The sequence below is a fragment of the Anser anser genome (assembly GCF_964211835.1).
Source record: "Anser anser genome assembly, chromosome: 3".
Taxonomy (NCBI): domain Eukaryota; kingdom Metazoa; phylum Chordata; class Aves; order Anseriformes; family Anatidae; genus Anser; species Anser anser.
Genome location: NC_139722.1, coordinates 21,306,532 through 21,324,483, shown reverse-complemented (window position 1 = coordinate 21,324,483; position 17,952 = coordinate 21,306,532).

Below are 17,952 nucleotides of genomic sequence, written 5' to 3'. Positions count from 1 at the left end.
CCCTTCAAGTCCCCTGCCACAACTCTGAGAAAGTATGTGGTGGCTGATCTGCTGTGACCTGGCACCGCTGCTTTCCTGCCTTTGGTACTTCTAGACATCAGGCGTTTGGGATGCAGCTGCTGAGCTTGAGGACCAAGTCTTCAACGGTGTGTTCTTCACAAGGTATGTTCAAACTAAAACACCTCTACCAAAATTTCCTCTTATCTTCCCCTCTACCTACCCACATGGGATTACAGAAATGAATGGAAAAACGAACAAACAAACAAAAAACCAAAAACCAGAGAGACTTTGGTCAAACTCCTCTGCACAAAAAATACTCTGGAGATTTAGTTCTCATAACAGGGTTCTTCCAAAATTAGGATTAATTTGTGAAGAAGCCAGCTGTGCTGTAAATGCAAATGTGTCCATGCTCAGGGGTAGGTCTTATCTCCTACTGGGAAAGGAGGAAGATGAGGGTGGATTGTGCAACAGGCAAAAACTGAAGCACAAAAAGTTACATCCGAATATGAGAGGGCACTTCTTTACTGTGAGGGTGACAGAGCACTGGCACGTGTTGCCCAGAGAGGTTGTGGAGTCTCCTTCTCTGGAGATACTCAAGACCTGCCTGGATGCCATCCTGCACAAGGTGTTGTAGGTGATCCTGCTCGGCAGGGAGGTTGGACTAGGTGATCTTTAGAGCCTTCCAACCTCAGCCATTCTGTGATTAAATAGCAGCATGAGCTGTGTTGACATGGTGGGACCTTGCACTGTCAGAGTAATTGTACTGCCAGCACCTACGATCCCAGTAACAGTGCAAGAACCGGTTCCTGCTAGGAAGTTTACTAGTTAAATAGAAAAAAGGATGAGAAGATGCACGAAAGGACCTAGCACTAAGCAGTAGAGTCCGTATCTAACCCCTTTCCCAAAATTAGTGATAAGTTTCAGAACATTTCAGTGGTTCTCAGTTGTGGAATAGTTTCCTCCAGAACATGATTTGGATGTTTGGGAGGCAGCCTTTCTTCTGAATATCAAGGGAGCTCAGGTGAGCTGGAAAAAAAATGCATGAATTTTGGCCTACGTTACAGGTTTGGCAATCTCAAGAACTAGTTCTGCTGCCAGTTCATTTCTCAGGAAGATATCTGTGCTGGGGAGTGGTGGAGGGCAATGCTCTTGCTTGTTTATTTGCTTTATTTTTAAACTCAGACATGTTTTCTGAATGTTGCCTGTAACACTATGCTGCTGGGAGAAAACCGAGTGACTTTCATTCCATGAGATATTCAGGTCCACAGTTTCTCTGCTAGTCTCTGGAGAGCATTTACTTCAAGTGCTTATAAGAGCCATTCGTACTAAAAACATTTTGCTGATAGAATAACGGTGTTCAATTTTACATTTCATATCACACATCTTCAGAGGGTTTCTCCACCTTTCAGTGGTCGCTCTCCTGAACTGCTTGCCTAAGTAGCACTTACACCATGGGTCCAGGTGGTTGTGCACACCTTCCTGAGCTCCTGCTGCTCCATCAACAGCCCCACTGAGAGTGGCTACATTATGCTTCTGCTCCACACAGCTCTTGTCTTCTACCTTCATTGGTGAAGCAGCTTGTGCCTGGTTGACCTTGGATGGAGACGGAGAGGGCATGAGGCTGCCTGCACTGATCCACGTGCCCTTGTCTTCTTGTTTGGCAGACACTTGAAGTTCCAGCTCTTTTGCCTTCCACCATCTTCTTTATACAGGCTTGTTTTATGTTAATTGCTAACCTACTTACTTGCTTATGAATAGGATAAATTATGTTTCTCCCTGGAGAAGTTAAGTGCTCCCAGTCTGAGTTTCCTTCAGAGAGAAACCCGTGCCCTGGCTCAACAGAAATAATTGCCTTTGCCCCTATGCAGTGACAAAGAGATGAGCAATCTCTGTAGCCTACACGTGCAGTGACTTTCTTCTCTTCCTAATGGCAGGATTAGAGGCTTTATGCTCCCAAGCTCTGGAATAGTTTCCATCTCTCAGAGAATACAAATAATTGCTAAGAACAAACCATGCTATCACAGTTGTCATATATTTCTTGGTTGAGTTATCAGCAATAGCTTATATCTATTATCCAGGGTTTATTGTTTTGGCACCTTTGGGAAACATACATGAAGCACAATGAATATAAATCGTGTTGTATTTTGACAGTATCTTAAGACTTATGGAGAAACTAAAGAGAAAACAGAACCATTTTATATGTGGAAAGGATAGGAAAATTATTGATTCAAAAATGCTTAGACTGGTCTCTGTCTGGGAAAATAATATGAACATAATTTTAACTTCAGATCCAGGGCATAATGCCAGTAGCCTGAAAAAAAAAAAAAAGGTTTTTTAAGTGGCTTCATTGAAATCAATAATAGTGGTGCAGAACATTTTGATTTCCAAAGTCACAGTTAGAGTAACAAAGAATGCTTTTGAAAATCACGCCTGCAATTCATACTGTTCAGGATATGTTAATAGTCATGATGAAGTCTTTTCTATTTGTTTATCAAGGAAAAATGTTTGGTTTCAGAACAGAGAGAACAGCTAAAATACAGGGAAGCCTAATTACACCCATGGATCTATTTGACACAGAGACCCCAAAGCTATAACAGCACTGCCAAATATTCGATTTTTGGTCTGGTACAGACTATCCTAGGTCCTGTAATATGCCTCTAACCATTAAGGTGATGCCCAGAGCATGGAAGTGAGTGATCTAATTCCTTATACACTGTGTTCAACCCACTTGAGTCCTAGGTAAGGTCTTCAGCTTCAGATTGGATGGAAAATATCTCATGGCAGAAGAAGCTGCTTCTGTTGCTCCAACACAACGAGGACAAGCTGGCTATCACTCCTGCCCTTGGCTGCCCAATCAGCTAACAGCATTGGTCTCAGATGGCAGCACAAATATGCATCTTTAAAACAAAATATTATATTTATAGTGTTGCTCCAGTAAGATGACATCTAGAATACCAGTTTGGTGCACTTTGATGAATTCAAATTTGACTCCAATTGAAAATGCAATCATAATAAAACCTGGATAATTTGAAACGAATTAAATCGCTTTGGGTTGGATTCATGCTTAGTTTGAGCGAAAGCAGTTTTTAAAAAGTCTGCCAACATTTACACCTCCGAATTAATAATCACTTTAGGCTTGCCATAAACTTTCATTAGCCCATATTTCAGAGGTCAGCTACTAAACCAAGTTATGAATTATGCACATAGACGTAATTCTTATATTCCAAAATAGTGACAATGTAATTAGAATTTAAATAAAGAAGCAAATTGAAGAGGGCTTGATTATGAAATTTTTAGAGAAAAAGTAAATCAGAACTAACTAGGTAATTAACTAGGTAATTATAACAGAAACACATAAATAAAAATGACAAGTGCAAAAGTAAGCAAGGATAAAACTTGAGAAAAAAAAATCTGTATTTACAGGCTTAAAAAAGTATAGAAGATCAAGTCCTGGGAAAAGTTTCTCTAAAGGCTTTCATGCTGCATGAAACAAGCAGTTTGGAAACATAGGACTTCATTTGAAAAGAGGTGATGACCAATTGTTACATATAATGTAACACATGACCAGATCTTTGAAAATCAGTGACAGAAGGTGCAAAATTTTTAATTGCCTTAATGAAGCAGTATTGTGATTAAGGACATAAAATATCACTTTGTCTATTTGATGGCAGTTCTGCCAAAAAAAAAAAAAAAGAAAAAAAGAAAAGAAAGAAAAACAAGAGTATATATTACAGGAGCTAATATTGTTTATTACATCTTTCTTATAATTCAAGAGGTCTGTTCAACATGTACCATTAAAATAATGACATTCATCAAAAAAAATGTACTGGTCTTTGTTGTGTGGTACTTTGCAAACCTCTATGCAAGTGAGACGAGCATGCTTGGGATGATTAACCCTTCTTGGTGTCTGAGTTAGAAGCAGCAAACTTTAAGTTAAGATAATTAACAGATACAAAAAAGCTAAGAAAAAACAACTGCTCTGAGTTAATTATTTTAATGAATTACACAATTTGAGAGAAAGAAGTAAAGAGTTAGAGATTTTAGAAGAGAATAAGTAATAAGGTTGTTAGTCCCAGTGGAGTGAAAGGAAAGAAAGACAAAAGTTTAACATAATTGGAAGAGAAAGCTTAGTAGGAACAAGATTTTCTATTGCCTATAACACAAGAGAACAAACCCAAGTATTTTCAGATACAACCACTAACCTTTGTTCAGTCTGCCTAACACAGGCAAAGCAAAATGTGATTCCATCTACATTTAGACTTCTTTAGCTTTTAGCATAGTTACACGAAACCGTGGGAGCTTTCTGGCTTGCTTTGCAGCTTGAAGTGCAGTTATGGGACTTTTTCCACATGTATCATTTGTATTGTTGTCAACAGAAGCAGCACAACTGGGAAACTTGCTTTAAGAGGCTGCTGCCCTGGCGGTCATTAAAGCTCAGAAAGATGCTTTAGGGGTGGTCCAGTGAGGAAAAACTGCTTATTGCCCTGTGCTGACCTTCTGAATAATGTCTGTGTTGTTTCGATCAGAATGGTGGCCTTGTCTACTAGATTTCTTCTATGATTTTTAAGTAGTTGAAGTCTTTATTTACCTATACCTTCACTAAGAAGACTTTTGAGTCTTTTCCACACCTTCACTTCCATTAAGCTGTGTCCTCGATTTGCTTTAGGCGATCAGCTGAACTAAGAACCTGATGTCTTGAGATGCTGTGAGGCTACCAGTATGACCCCCTAGAGATGTCCATTTCCTTGTGTGACCATGGAGGGGACTCAGATGTCTCACTTACAAGTCCAAGCAAAGCTGGATGACGCTATCTTAGTGTTGAAGTTAGAAGAGAAGAGAGCATAGGGTTTGGGTATTTTTTCCCTCTTCTACAACAAGACCTTTTCTTCAAGACTCTTGATTAACTTTGTAGTTAGTAGCAGACAGTATTTTCCTTCCACACGGAATTGAAGTAATCAATTTAATGAGGCCATGGAAGTCCAACCGATACACAACTATTTGTTTTTCCTTTACTACCTTTCTAAAACTTGGACTCCCAAACCCTTCTGGAAAGGAACAGGGAATGGGGAGGAAGGGTTGAAATTTAAGTGGAATGGGGATTCTTAAGGCCTTTTATGTTCATTGTAATATGAATCTCTCCAGATTAAATAAGAGTGCTAGTAAGGCTGCAACCTACCATTGAATGTGTTTGCATACCAGCCTGCAAACTTGCAGCCTTCATTCAGGCTATGAATCAGATTGCGAAAGCTGATGTTCACATAACTCAACATTCTCCAAGCCAAATGCCATCCGTGGCTGCTGCCTGCCTCGGCTTGCTCTACTGGAAGGGATATTCATAGCACTGACCCCAGGAGGGACTCTGGTGGAAGATACTCCCTGTTACTCAGCAATAGCACTCAGAGAACTTTATGGCCTGAAATGCAATGTTGATGCTTTAGACCCCTGAAAGGAGGGAATAATTGGGAATTTCTTGAATTTTGGGTCTATTACCTTCTTTCTCCATGTTCTGTATTTCCCCCCACTTATAGAAATGGTATGAAAATGGAACAGCAGTGGCTTACCTTCTGGGATGGGGAGATTTAGGTCTCCTTGCCCAGTACTTCACTCTGCATAAGTGTAAGCAGCGTCTATAGTACCCGCTGCACTCAGGAACCATTGGCAAAGCTTCACCAGAAATACGTGGGATTCGGGCATGTGGGATTCAATGCAAACTCTGATACATAGTCCTGATGTTTTGGTGCTTCTCTGTTTCTGCCGTTCCTGCCTACTCCTAGATGTTATGAAGCTCTTTGCTCAAAGTCCTTTCCTCAGTGAGGGGGCAGGATTCTGGAAGTCACAGTACAGCTAAATAACTGAACTGTGCCTTAACCTGAGGTCACTTGAGTTAAAACTAGGTAAACAAACTAATTGAGGCTGCTAATATCTCTTTTAAATGCTTATTTATTTACTGCATTCCGGTGGCATGGCTTACATGCTATCAAATCTAGTTTTGTCAAATGCAGGAAGAAAAGAAGAATCTTTTCTTTTGTGTTGAGAGTCTGGAAGCCAAGTTTCTGCCTGGAACGATCTGAGGGGCTGATTTACAAACATCTAGAAATGCAGGTTTGTACAGGAAAGGCAGAGTGTCTCAACACCGTTCATACAAGTGGGGATTGCTACACTGCCTTAAAAAGCAGAAATATAAAAAACCCTCAGTCTTCTAGAGGATGTTAAGAATCAGTTTTTAGCCTGTTGCTTTGGAAGTAGTTCTTTTCCTTAAATGAAAAGGAGTGAGGGGGATCTCATTATTTTAGTAGGTATAAGGATTACTGAAAGCTATTTTCATAAAACTTGTAGGCTTTACATATACTTATAGGTGTAATTATTTTTTCTCAAAAGTGCAGTCTTTGGGTAGTGATCTCATATAATTTACTGAGATGGAGTACATGAACTTAAATTCAAAATTTGATTTTCCCTTGTTGAGATATTTCTAAAATAAAGTGGTTTACCAGTCTTCAATGGAAAGATTGTGTAGATATAAAATGGGGAGAGATGATTTATGGATATGAACATTATTGTGTACAAGACGGCTGACAGTCTTAATTAGCTTACCACTGTTCATCTGGAGGGATCAGATGATCCCAGAACAGTTAGAAAACTGGCTCATGGAGCTTGAAGTCTAGTAGAAACTTATAAATACATACATCACACTGATTGTGGTAGCTTTTGACTACAGAACAATAAACTTGCTAACTATATTTAATGAAAGAAAAACATGAACCTGGCATCAAACATTTCATTTGTCAGTATTCATGATTTTTGAACCATTTTGAAGAAAAACACAAGTAAACATGTGGAAGAAGTGCAACAATATTTACTAAATATGGATTATGCAAGGCTTATCTATCTGCTTTTGCGATAAGCTATTCCTGGAAAAGGGTGATGGACCAAAGGCAATCTGTCTGGACTTGTCTAAAACACTTGATGCAACCTTTGATCATTTCCTACATGAGAACTAAACTGAGATAGAGAAGATGAAGTAAATGGAAAGTGATGATCAGGAAGGAAATACTTAATAGGGAAGAAGTGATGTGTTGCTTTGAGCAGGTATCTATGGAGATGAAAAGTTTTTTTTTTTTCCTTTTTTTTTTTTGGCAGAGATTGGTCATAAAATAAGTCTGATTTAATACTTTTAGTGGTGATCTTGGCACACAAAATGGGTATTTATGAACTTTGCTAAAAAGGCAGAACATTAAGAAACATTACAAGCACAAAAAAGGGTCAAGATCTGGATGATCTTGAGACCTGAATTTATAGAAATAGGGTGGGAGTTAACAGCACAGACTGGAAGTTGGAGCACAAGAAGAGTATGAATTGCTTTCAGAAGTACTGTATTTTAAAGCTTGACCAGTAGAAGGTCCCCAGTGTTCTGACTGAAGTAAAAACTGACTTTAAAATGTCCAAAAGAAAATTTTCTCTCTTGCCAAATTGTTCTTAGAAATGCGTTTTTTGCTAAATAAGCTTGGATTTCATTATATATTTACCTGCTATTCTGCTTTCCTTTTTTCAGTAGCATTTTTTTTTCTGTTTCTGAGCTTCTGATTGTTTTGAAGCTATTCTCATGACAATGGGAAGGAAAATGAAAACCATAAAGAAATAAGAGTGAGGGCTCTTGTGTTTCAAGATAGCAGCAAAAATGAGTGACCTGCTTGCTGATTTTTCATTTTCCTTTTGGTGGGATTATGCAAAAGGCAGAAGACAAGGATTTTTAAGGGGTAAAAGGCAGACATTTTTTACAAAATATAGCTCCTATGCAGGATTTCAGACAGGTAGGGCCATGCCCTTTCACTGATGTCCAAAAACCTCAACATCTACCAGTAACAGAGTTATTGAAGGATTAGAGTTCCAACAAGTGCTGCTGCATACATTCAGATTGAAGCTGGGATTAAGCAGCAGCTTGTGTAGGGTAAAAATGGGAGGGGGAATGATCTTGCCACATTGTCAAGGTCTCATGCAACACAGCTCCTGGACGTCACTTGTGGGAAAACTAGTGTTTGGGGGTATCCACAGACAGTGGGGAGGCTTGCACTAATCAAAACAGGTACAGGGGACAAGGTCTGAGTGGTTTATTGAAGAACATGTTCAGGAAGAATCAAAGGAGGGTGTTTCCTTCTGGTGGGGATTTTTTTGAGGGCAACCTGCCAAGCATTTTGACAGCTAATTATATCAGGAGTTTATTTTTTGAAGTGTTTATAAGTGATCCAAAAAGAGGGAGGTTTGATTCTTCCACTTGACATGTGCCAAATGTAATTGGAATGATCACACACTGGTCAATCTGTGAACAAATTGGATTTGCAATTTTGGCAATCACCCGGCTTTTGAAAGGCCCTCTGGAAATAAGGATGGTTTTTCTCATGTAATGCTGACAGTCTGCACACACACACACATACACACACACACACACACAGAAAGAATAGAAAAATAAGCTCCTTCTTGCTAGACAAATAATATCTAGAATGAAATCTTACTCTTTTGAAGTTGATGGCAAAATTCCCATTGGCCATGATTTCACCCCAAATCTTTCAGCAATGCTGAACACCTAGGAGTTCCTAGTAGATCTGCAGAAAAAACTCTATGAAAAGTAACCTGATAAAGTTATCTTTTCTCCTAGCAAATATTTCCATAAACACTGTGTGTGATCAAGTTGAAAATGTTCTACCTCTAAAAAAAAACATCATTTATAAAAATTAATGTGAGGGCAGTCAGTACTTTCTTTAGGTTTATACCACAGTGGCAGAAAAAAAAGGCTTAACTGACTTAAAATAAAGGCTGATGACTTTCATGGTCCTATCTTCAATATTTTTTCCAGTTCAACATTCTTGTCCATCTGGTCCCTTAATTTTTTCAACATGTCATTCTGAAGGACCAGTACAAGTCTGCTGTTTTTGGTAATTTATTTGCTTGCTAACCTTATGCACTCTCCTGATTCGTTTTAATCCTTCCTGTTTTCACACTCTACAGTGCTTACCTTTTAAAAGCTAAAGCGAGAAATGGGAAATAAGCAGTGATTTCTTGTTCTAAATTTTGCCATTTCGTTTGTTCTCCCCATTTCTGTTTTAAGTATTGTGTGTGTGTGTATTTTTCCCATATGACAATTAGAGTTGAAAAAATATCAAGAGTAGGAAAGACTACCTTTTTTTTTTTTAAATAAAACTACTTCATTATGCCCTAGTTCATCAAAGAAACTGAAGTACCCTATAAAATAAAATATTTGTTGAATTCCACTGTGACTTAAGCACACATTAAATATATTTCTAATGAGAAATCTTATATATCTATGCATGTTTCACCTATACAGAATGAGATTGTGTGTTTTCAGCTGACACTGCCAGTGTGTAGCAACCTTCACTCTGCTATCAACTTGGCTTTTTTGACTCCAATGTGAACAAGACACACTTCTTTATTTACTTCTCCCTGTTTCAGATGCTAGGTGTTAGCACTCAGGACATAATCCAAAGATCAAGAGAGGTCACTGTCTTGTAACCTTTCTCGTTGATACATATTTACCTTTGTGATAAACAGCAAAAACTTAACAATTAGTCATCCTAAAACATTTCATGTTTTGAACATGGTATGTTCAAAGGTAAAGAAAAATTACAAGTGTTAGATCAAAGAAAATGAAAGGAATCGAAACCAAAATACCCTATTTTAAATGCAATGTATGAATACAAACATGAAGATGCAGGATTCTTTTCTAATTCAAACTTTCAATGATGGCAAGTATTGTCAATGTAACAGGGAATAAAAAAATCCTTTCAAAACTGTTTATTAACCCAACTGGCTAATGAGAAGCTCCATCTATCAAAAGACAAGTTAGGTATTGCTCTGCTGGTTGCCACTGATCGCAAAGTTTAGACTGTCTGAGAACAAGGCTCCCACTGAAATGAACTGAGCCATCAGAATTCTGCATTTTTGAATGGCAGCCAAACTATACTCAAAATATGCTTCTTTTATGAAGACTTTATCCCTTCTGCATATTATTTCCTTTGTAAACTTTATTCCACATTGTGAGGCCCAGATACTCAGTTAATGATGTGATAAAAAAATTAAAAGCATATTAAAATCTATGAAGCTTACACCAACATCACCATTGTGACATCACATAAATTTAAACACATGCATTTAAATGATTTGCATCAATTTTCTGTAACTTAAGAATCATCTGAGATTTTGAGATATTCTTTGTGCTTTTCCTTAAAACAAACAAACAAGCAAGCAAAAAAAAATAATTATCTAGGTATGTTTCTTGTAATCATAGCTGTCCTGTGCTGCAGAAGTATATAAGAAGAAAAGTAATAATAAATGTCTCTTTCTATCTCTTGCCTATGTGATGAATTTTGTGCTGAGCTTAAAGCCCATTTTTCTTTGATTGTGCAAGGAAGAAATCTGGTGTACCAAAGCAAGGGGAAAAAAATCCAGAACAGCAAACATGAAGAAATATATTTTTTTTATTTAGGTCAGGTGAAGTCTGTAAATCACACACATTAGGGATAGATGTGTGAAGGTCAAAAGGAGAACTGATTCACTGAGATTTGTACAGCCCATTGCTTACATGTTTGCTCACACCCAAATATTGTCTATTTACTGTTCATTCTGTTATCATGGCAGGCTCACCCTAACCAGCAATTGGGGCAGCCATTAATAATCTGTGGGAGGGAAAGTTTTGCTATCAAAAATTATAAACCGCCTCATGTGAGGTGTCATTTTTCTTGACAGGGTTCCCAAGTTTTAACAGTTTTTCTGTCTTCACAGATTTCTGTGTAATCTTTGCCTTTTTTTTTTTTTTTTTTGGGGGGGGGGGGGGGGTTGGGGTTGCTAATCTCTGTATTGTACCAAATCTAGTGTATACGCTTTTGGATTTGTGGGAAGGGGATGAGGAGAAATAAAAGAATGTTTAGTATCACTAGAAAGTACATAAAACAACAGATTTCTAGTTTATCCTTCATTTATGGAAGAAAATGGACTTTTCATTTTTTTTTTGTTGTCTTCCTCCTAGATCTGAAAGAAAACTCCCAAAATAAAATGAGACTGACAAAACAACTGCAAAACATTGGTACACATTTTTGGTGTAAAAGTCCCAGTGACATCTAATAGCAAGACAGCAGCTCCTTGGCAGCAGACCAGACTGAAGCAGACCAGTAAAACTGTGTTAGCTACTTAGATACTATTTATCTTCTCTGTTTGTCTGGAACCACAAGAACTTCTTCCAGTAGTACCATATCCCTTACCTCTTTCCCATTGTCCCACACAGCTTTGGCTTTGCCTCCTCCTGCTCAATGTGTGTGAGGAAACTGGCACTTTGGGAAGTAGTATCTTGTATGTCTCACAAAGACATCTCAAGAAGCTTTCATCAGCTTCCCACATTGTACCAATGATATTGATTTAATTTAGAACATTTAAAGGATTAAACAAAGAAACAACAAAACAAAGAAACAACAAAACAAAGAAACAAAAAAATCAAAGAAAGGAAAAAAAAAAAAAACACACCACACCACCAACAGAGCAGAAGATAAGTGGATGGTAAACATGGGTACAACCTATACTCTTGAGCTAACAGAGTCCACCACTGTTCTTGCTGACATTGATGCTATCTTTTCATCTGTGATTTGCCTGGGGCTGTGACTGTTCTAACTCTATGGATGTTAACACATTAGCCAACAGCTCTGTAAATTAAATGCCCTTTACTTTACCCCAAACTCTTCAAATAAGTTCAGTGAGGCAGCTCATTTCTTAAAAGAAAAAATATCCTTAGGCGTTCAATATAAAGTTAATGAAAAGATTCCTAGTGATTTCAAGAGCAATTGGATCAAACCTTTTCAGTGTATGAGCTATTCTAATCTAGTTTCTACTCTTTTTTTTGCATTTCAGTATTCACTAAAAGACTTCTAAGGACCACAATGGAAAAGGAATAAAAATGAGCTGCTTCTTTCTAGCCTTTTTTTTTTTTTTTTTTTTTTGTGTGTGTGTGTACGTGTGTATGAAGAGGACCTCCTATCTAGATTTCACATTCATGTAATACTTGATTCATGTAATAATCTGCTTTCCACAGATGTTTCAGGTTAGGTCTCTCTAAGCTCAAAGATAGGATGCTTTTGTGTAACAACAATAGGAATCGTTCCCTCCAGCAAACAGTGAGCACCCAAGCTTGCTAAACTATAAGGTGCATTTGCGTGGCTTGGCCTTCTCTTGGCCTTGGACCCAATAATCACTAAACTATGGTCATTTTGGGAGTCTCTAAGAAAGACCTATTTTTGTAGCTCCTGTTGTCTTTCACATAAACCAAGTGATAGTGCCTTTCATAACAAAATCATCATGTACATGACACAACCTTGCACAGTGCTCAGTGCTGCTGTGGAAGAGATCTACTGCCTTCACTACTATTCCCCTACCATGTTCCCACAGTTCCAATGCTTATTTTAAACTTACTTTTCCTTTCCCATGTTCTTGCTTCTTTTTGATAACATTCGTATAATTATGAAAATATAAAGGGGCCAAAGGGTTGCTTTTGGAGTGATGGACAGCTGGGGTTTACCCAAGATGGCAAGTCTTCTCTAAGATAGAGTATCAGTTATTCTGTGGGTGCATAGTAAGATAACAACGTTTGTAACTTTGAAATTAACTTCCTGTGAAATTTCGGTCTGCCAGTACGTGGTCAGTTAGTGCAGCAGTAAGAGTGGTACTCCTGTACCACTTTCAGTAGATGTCCTCGCAGTTTTGAAGTTCAGTGCCAAAGTTACTTCCATAACCTGACTGCAGAGGACAACTTAGAATAGACTCATTTGTTTTTGCTTTTGTCAACACCATGGAGACTACAAGGAGCTCATTGTGTTACTGTCCTCTGCCCTAAAGAAGTTACTAGCACAGAACCACCTGTAAACGCAATGCACTCAAGTATCAAGTTGACCATTACTGCCAAGTTACTAACACAGAGAATGTAGAAGAGTGTCTACAGAAGAGTGTTGTAGAAAGAGACTTCTATATTTTAAATGTGCCTACACTCAATTTCTTTCATGTATTAGTCCTTGAAGTGTTTGAAAAACAGCATGTTCCTAACATTGCTTTTGGGGAAGACTGAGTAGCAAGGTTGGCTGAAACAAGGGATTGTATCTAACAAATGGCAGATTCATGAACTGGACACAAATTCCCAGACTTTTCTCTCTCCTTGATGCTTTGCCATTTTCTCAGTCTTGGCTTTCTGGTTCTTGATCACTTCTGTTTATGAAAAAGGTGTTATTTGATCTTAAAGAGATTACACTTCATCTCGTACCACTATCTCTGATGTGAATGCTGCATATAAAACCTGAATTCAGTAGACGAAAAGGACAGGTTGGCAGTCTTTGAGAACAAACTTACCTACCATTTGCCCAAAGAAGATACAAGTTTAACAGGGGTTACAACTTTCTATGTTGATGTTACCAAATCACTATTCTTAAAGGGACAATTTTTCTGTACAAATTCAGTCTTTGGCCTTCTTGCTGTGTACAGTAACCTGGAAGTTTGTTTCATCTACGGGCATATACACTTTTTTATAATTGAAAGCAATATTGTTTTGGTTCTGTTTTGGATTCGTGGGGTAACATCAGTGAAGGAATTATACCCAGGCGCTCAAATTAAAATCATATCTGCACCCTGTGTTATACTTGGCAATGTGCAAGTATTTTGAAAGTCATGGGAAATGAACAGATTGAAAAAAATACGGATATTCCAAATGTTGATATCATTGCTGTAAACTTTTTCATTGCTCTGGTATTTGGAGTACTCTACAATGTTTAATTTGGGCTATTAACATTCCAAATGAAACTAGCAAGATCTCCACCATGAGTTTATCTTTCTTTGACTAATTTTAACATGCACCCAAGTCTCTGGCAAGAACCCCATGGCATGGTTATATTTAACAAGTACATTATCTACCTTGTCTTCTTTAGCCATTTTACTAACACTATCAAAGTGGCCCTCCCTGGAAGCACTTACCCCTCTCCAGTGACTATGTAGGGATTTTGGTTTTCTAATTTTTCTCTTTAGAATCAAAGGAAAATTAGATCTTACAGTAGACAAAACCAAATGATGCCAAGATGTCCAACAGCATCAAGTTAGAGTTTTGATCCTTTAAATCTTATTCATGAAAGTAAATCATGCTTGTGGAGTGCAAGGGAAGAGAAGCTATGTTATTAAAGGTCACAAGACCAGATCTTCACAGTATCTATGGCTTTTGATTCTCTCAGCCTTAGAATTCCCATGCTCAGCCCCTTCTCTCTTCTGTTGTATTTCAGCCAATTTCTAAGTACTATTCCCAGCACAATGTAATCCTGAACTTCAAAGCAGGCTCTTTATTTTATTTTATTTTATTTTATTTTATAATTTATGTATTTATTTATTTATTACAGATTTAGTGAAAGCACAGTTATGAAAATAAACATCATCTAATAATATAATAATGATAGAAAGGGCAAGACTCAATATAATCCAATGAAAGAGGTTCAGTCCAGCATTATCTCCTCAACACTTACTACATATAGATGCACACACACACAGAGGCACTAATAAAAACTGCTACATAGAATATACCCTTAGCTTGTCCAGTCCTTCCACTTTATTACCTCCTTATGCAGTAAAGACTTCTGGCACTAATTTAATAAAGTCAAAGAATATTTATAATAAAGATACTGAAGAATGGGATTTGAAAAAAATCTTCTTTCTCAGCAATCACAGTTTCAGCTTACTTCAGTGTATTTTTCATTAACATTCAAGACGGACACATCAGAACAGTAGTGCATAGGAGAAAGTTAGAATTTTCTTGACTATAGACAATTAATGGGCTTCTGTACTGTACTGAAATAATAATGCCAGGTGAACAAAAAAAGAGTGAAAGGTGTGTAATTATAAAGAGCACATTTACAGATTTCATGACATACTCATTCTGTTGCAGGGATTTCAATCCCTTTCTATACGATTATTTATGTTTCTTTGCTCTGAATGTCCATGAAATGCATAAACGCAAATCTAAAAGCAATATGTAAGAAAATTACTGAATGACAAGGATAACAGAGTTAATTTATAGATGGGAAGTTAAGCTATAAAATGTTGTTGAACTGAGAACAGTAAAAGAAGTCTCAGGGAGCTGGAACATTTGATATACACTTGAAGAATCATAGAATCATAGAAACACTGAATAATTTGGGTTGGAAAGGACCTTAAAAATCACCCAGTTCCAACCACCTGCCATGGGCAGGGACACCTTCCACCAGACCAGGTTGCTCAAAGTCCCATCCAATCTGGCCTTGAACACCTCCAGGGATGGGGCATCCACAGTTTCTCTGGGCAGCCTGTGCCAGTGCCTCACCACCCTCTGAATAAAGAAAATTTTATTTTCCCCTGTTTTTATTGAAATTATCCTTCAATCTTTTTTCACATTTTTGAAAAAAAAAAAGTAAATATAAACACATTCTATTTTAAGTAGTTTTAAAAACGGGCAATTCTTGTGAAAGGGAGTAGTTCATGGAAAATTTCAGTCTGTTGAAAACTTTTGTAAAAACCAAAAATGACAGATCTGATTCAAAGAATCAGAAAAGAACACACACCAAGAAATGAGCACATTCCCCTTTCAGGACACAGAAAGTGGGACAATGGCCTCTAAACACTTTGTATTTATGCAAGGATGAGCCCCTTGCTTCCATCATTTTAGCTATTTAGGTCTGCGCATAGTATGCACATAGCTGTAAGTTTGGGACAGAGCTCAAGTAAAGATGTGATGTAAGGAAAAAATCTGTGGATGGTTAATGTAAATGTTTATAGTATGCTGATTTTATAATTGTATAGCCGTTAAACTGAAAATCACAACCTGGAAAAACTAGATACGAATAAACATTAATTAATATATGCACCTTTCCCACATAAATAGGGGAATTTTATAGGCATTTCACTAACATATATTCACTTGTTTCACAAAGCATAGATACCATTGCAGTCCTTCAATGTCCACTGCAATGTGTGCAATACTTCCTTAAGGTCTTCTTGTTCTGGTACAAAGTCTTGCAATAGATTCTTCTCAGTTAAGTTTGGCCATTATTTGAGTGATATTTGGGAAGATTTCATCTCACTTCACTAAAGGCTGTTTTTTTTTTTGTTTTTTTTTTGGTACCTACTGAAACTTGTATGGGATACTTACAGCTTCCTTGCCCTCAGAGAATGTGCCGATGTAATCTGCAGAACTAAGGATCCATTTAAAATATATTGACATTAGAACTAAAGTTAATTTTGACACAAAAATAAAAATATGCAATAAATGACACTGCACTATCTTAGGCATCTCTAATTTATTGATCTCATTCAGACTTGGCCATTGAATTCCTTTCAGCACTAGAATGTACTGGGCTATAGAAAGAATAATTTTATACAGGGCTATAGAAAGAATTATTTTATACAGTTATGCAAATTGAAAGTTTTTGTAGCAAGAAAAAGATAATGGCACAAAATACGATAACCTGCTATAGAAAACTTAAGACAAAGTACCAGTGCTCAATTTAAATAAGAAAATGCTGTTTCAGGATGCCAGTCATATTGTACAGGTATTTTTCCAAGACAGAAACACAAGGGTCAAAAGGACCATATAAAATATTTTGGGGAAAGAAAGGTGAAGTGAATATCTCGTGGCTGATTGAGATGAAATGGGGAGCATATTGAAAGAGGAGGGTGGGGAAGGAAAAAGAAAAGAGGTATGTAGGCAATCTGACAAGCACAAAAACAATGCTACACAGAATTTACAGAACATTCAAATAAAGAATAAAAAGAGATGATTAAAGTTTTCTTGCTTTTTAAAACTTTCTCTGCATTTATCTCTTACTGAATAAGAGACTTTGAAGAAAGCTAACTGTGCATCACTGGTCATAGGTTCTTAGATGAAGGGATATTTTTTGCAGTGTCAAATAGAGCTTAGTTAGATGTCTTTCCAACTGGAAACAAAAAAGCACAACCATGGGACCAGTTTAAGATTAAAGGAACTGTGATGATATTCCCAATTACAAAAGGATGAGAGAGCAGACTTACCCTGGAGCCCTGACAAATGCTTTCCACTATTTTCATTATCACATTAAAAAGTACAATAGTTTCCTCAGATGTTCAGGTTTAAGGTCACACTCCAGAGGAAGAATTCCCTTTCTTCCTCAGTCAAAAATTACTAAGGGACACAATACCAATTTAGGAGTCAATGCACCAGGAGGGATTAGCCACATTGTTAATGTTTGCAGTTGATAAGACTCTTATTGTCTTTCATTGCACCGTGTAAGCAAGCATAAATACAGGCTAAAAAGGATTACTTTTTCATGGAATGTCAAATCTGTATTCAGTTCTTTAGGCATAAGGAAAATACCTGCATAGGAAGAACACATCTTTGCAGTTTACTAGAGCATGAAGTTCTCTTGTTTTTGAGCACTACACGGGACAATTGCAGAAGGGAGATATAGACACTTAATAATCCATTTTCAGGAGGAAATCTGAAAGAGGTCTTGAAGAGAATCTATAAATTTTATTTACTTTTGGGAAATCAATTGGAAATCTTTAACAACTTCAGAAATAAACTTTGTTGTGTTCCACTGTGCAAAGCCATGTTTCCATGGAAGCCAATGTCAATGGTCCTGTAGATTTCAGAGGATAAAAAAAAGATGTGACTGTTAATACAGAAGATAGTGCTATATAAACAATTTTGTTATTAGAGACAACACACCAGATTTGTAAAGATGTTTTAATTACTCAGCTGCCATTGAACTAAGCAGAGGCAGGCACTGTAATAATATTCCTCTGAAAAATCTGAATCAGATTAGAGGATTTAAAGCCATTCCAAAAATCCCTACGATCAACTAATACTTTAGATCACTTAAACTGATACTGTTCGTATTTTTAATTCAAAGAGTAGGCTCA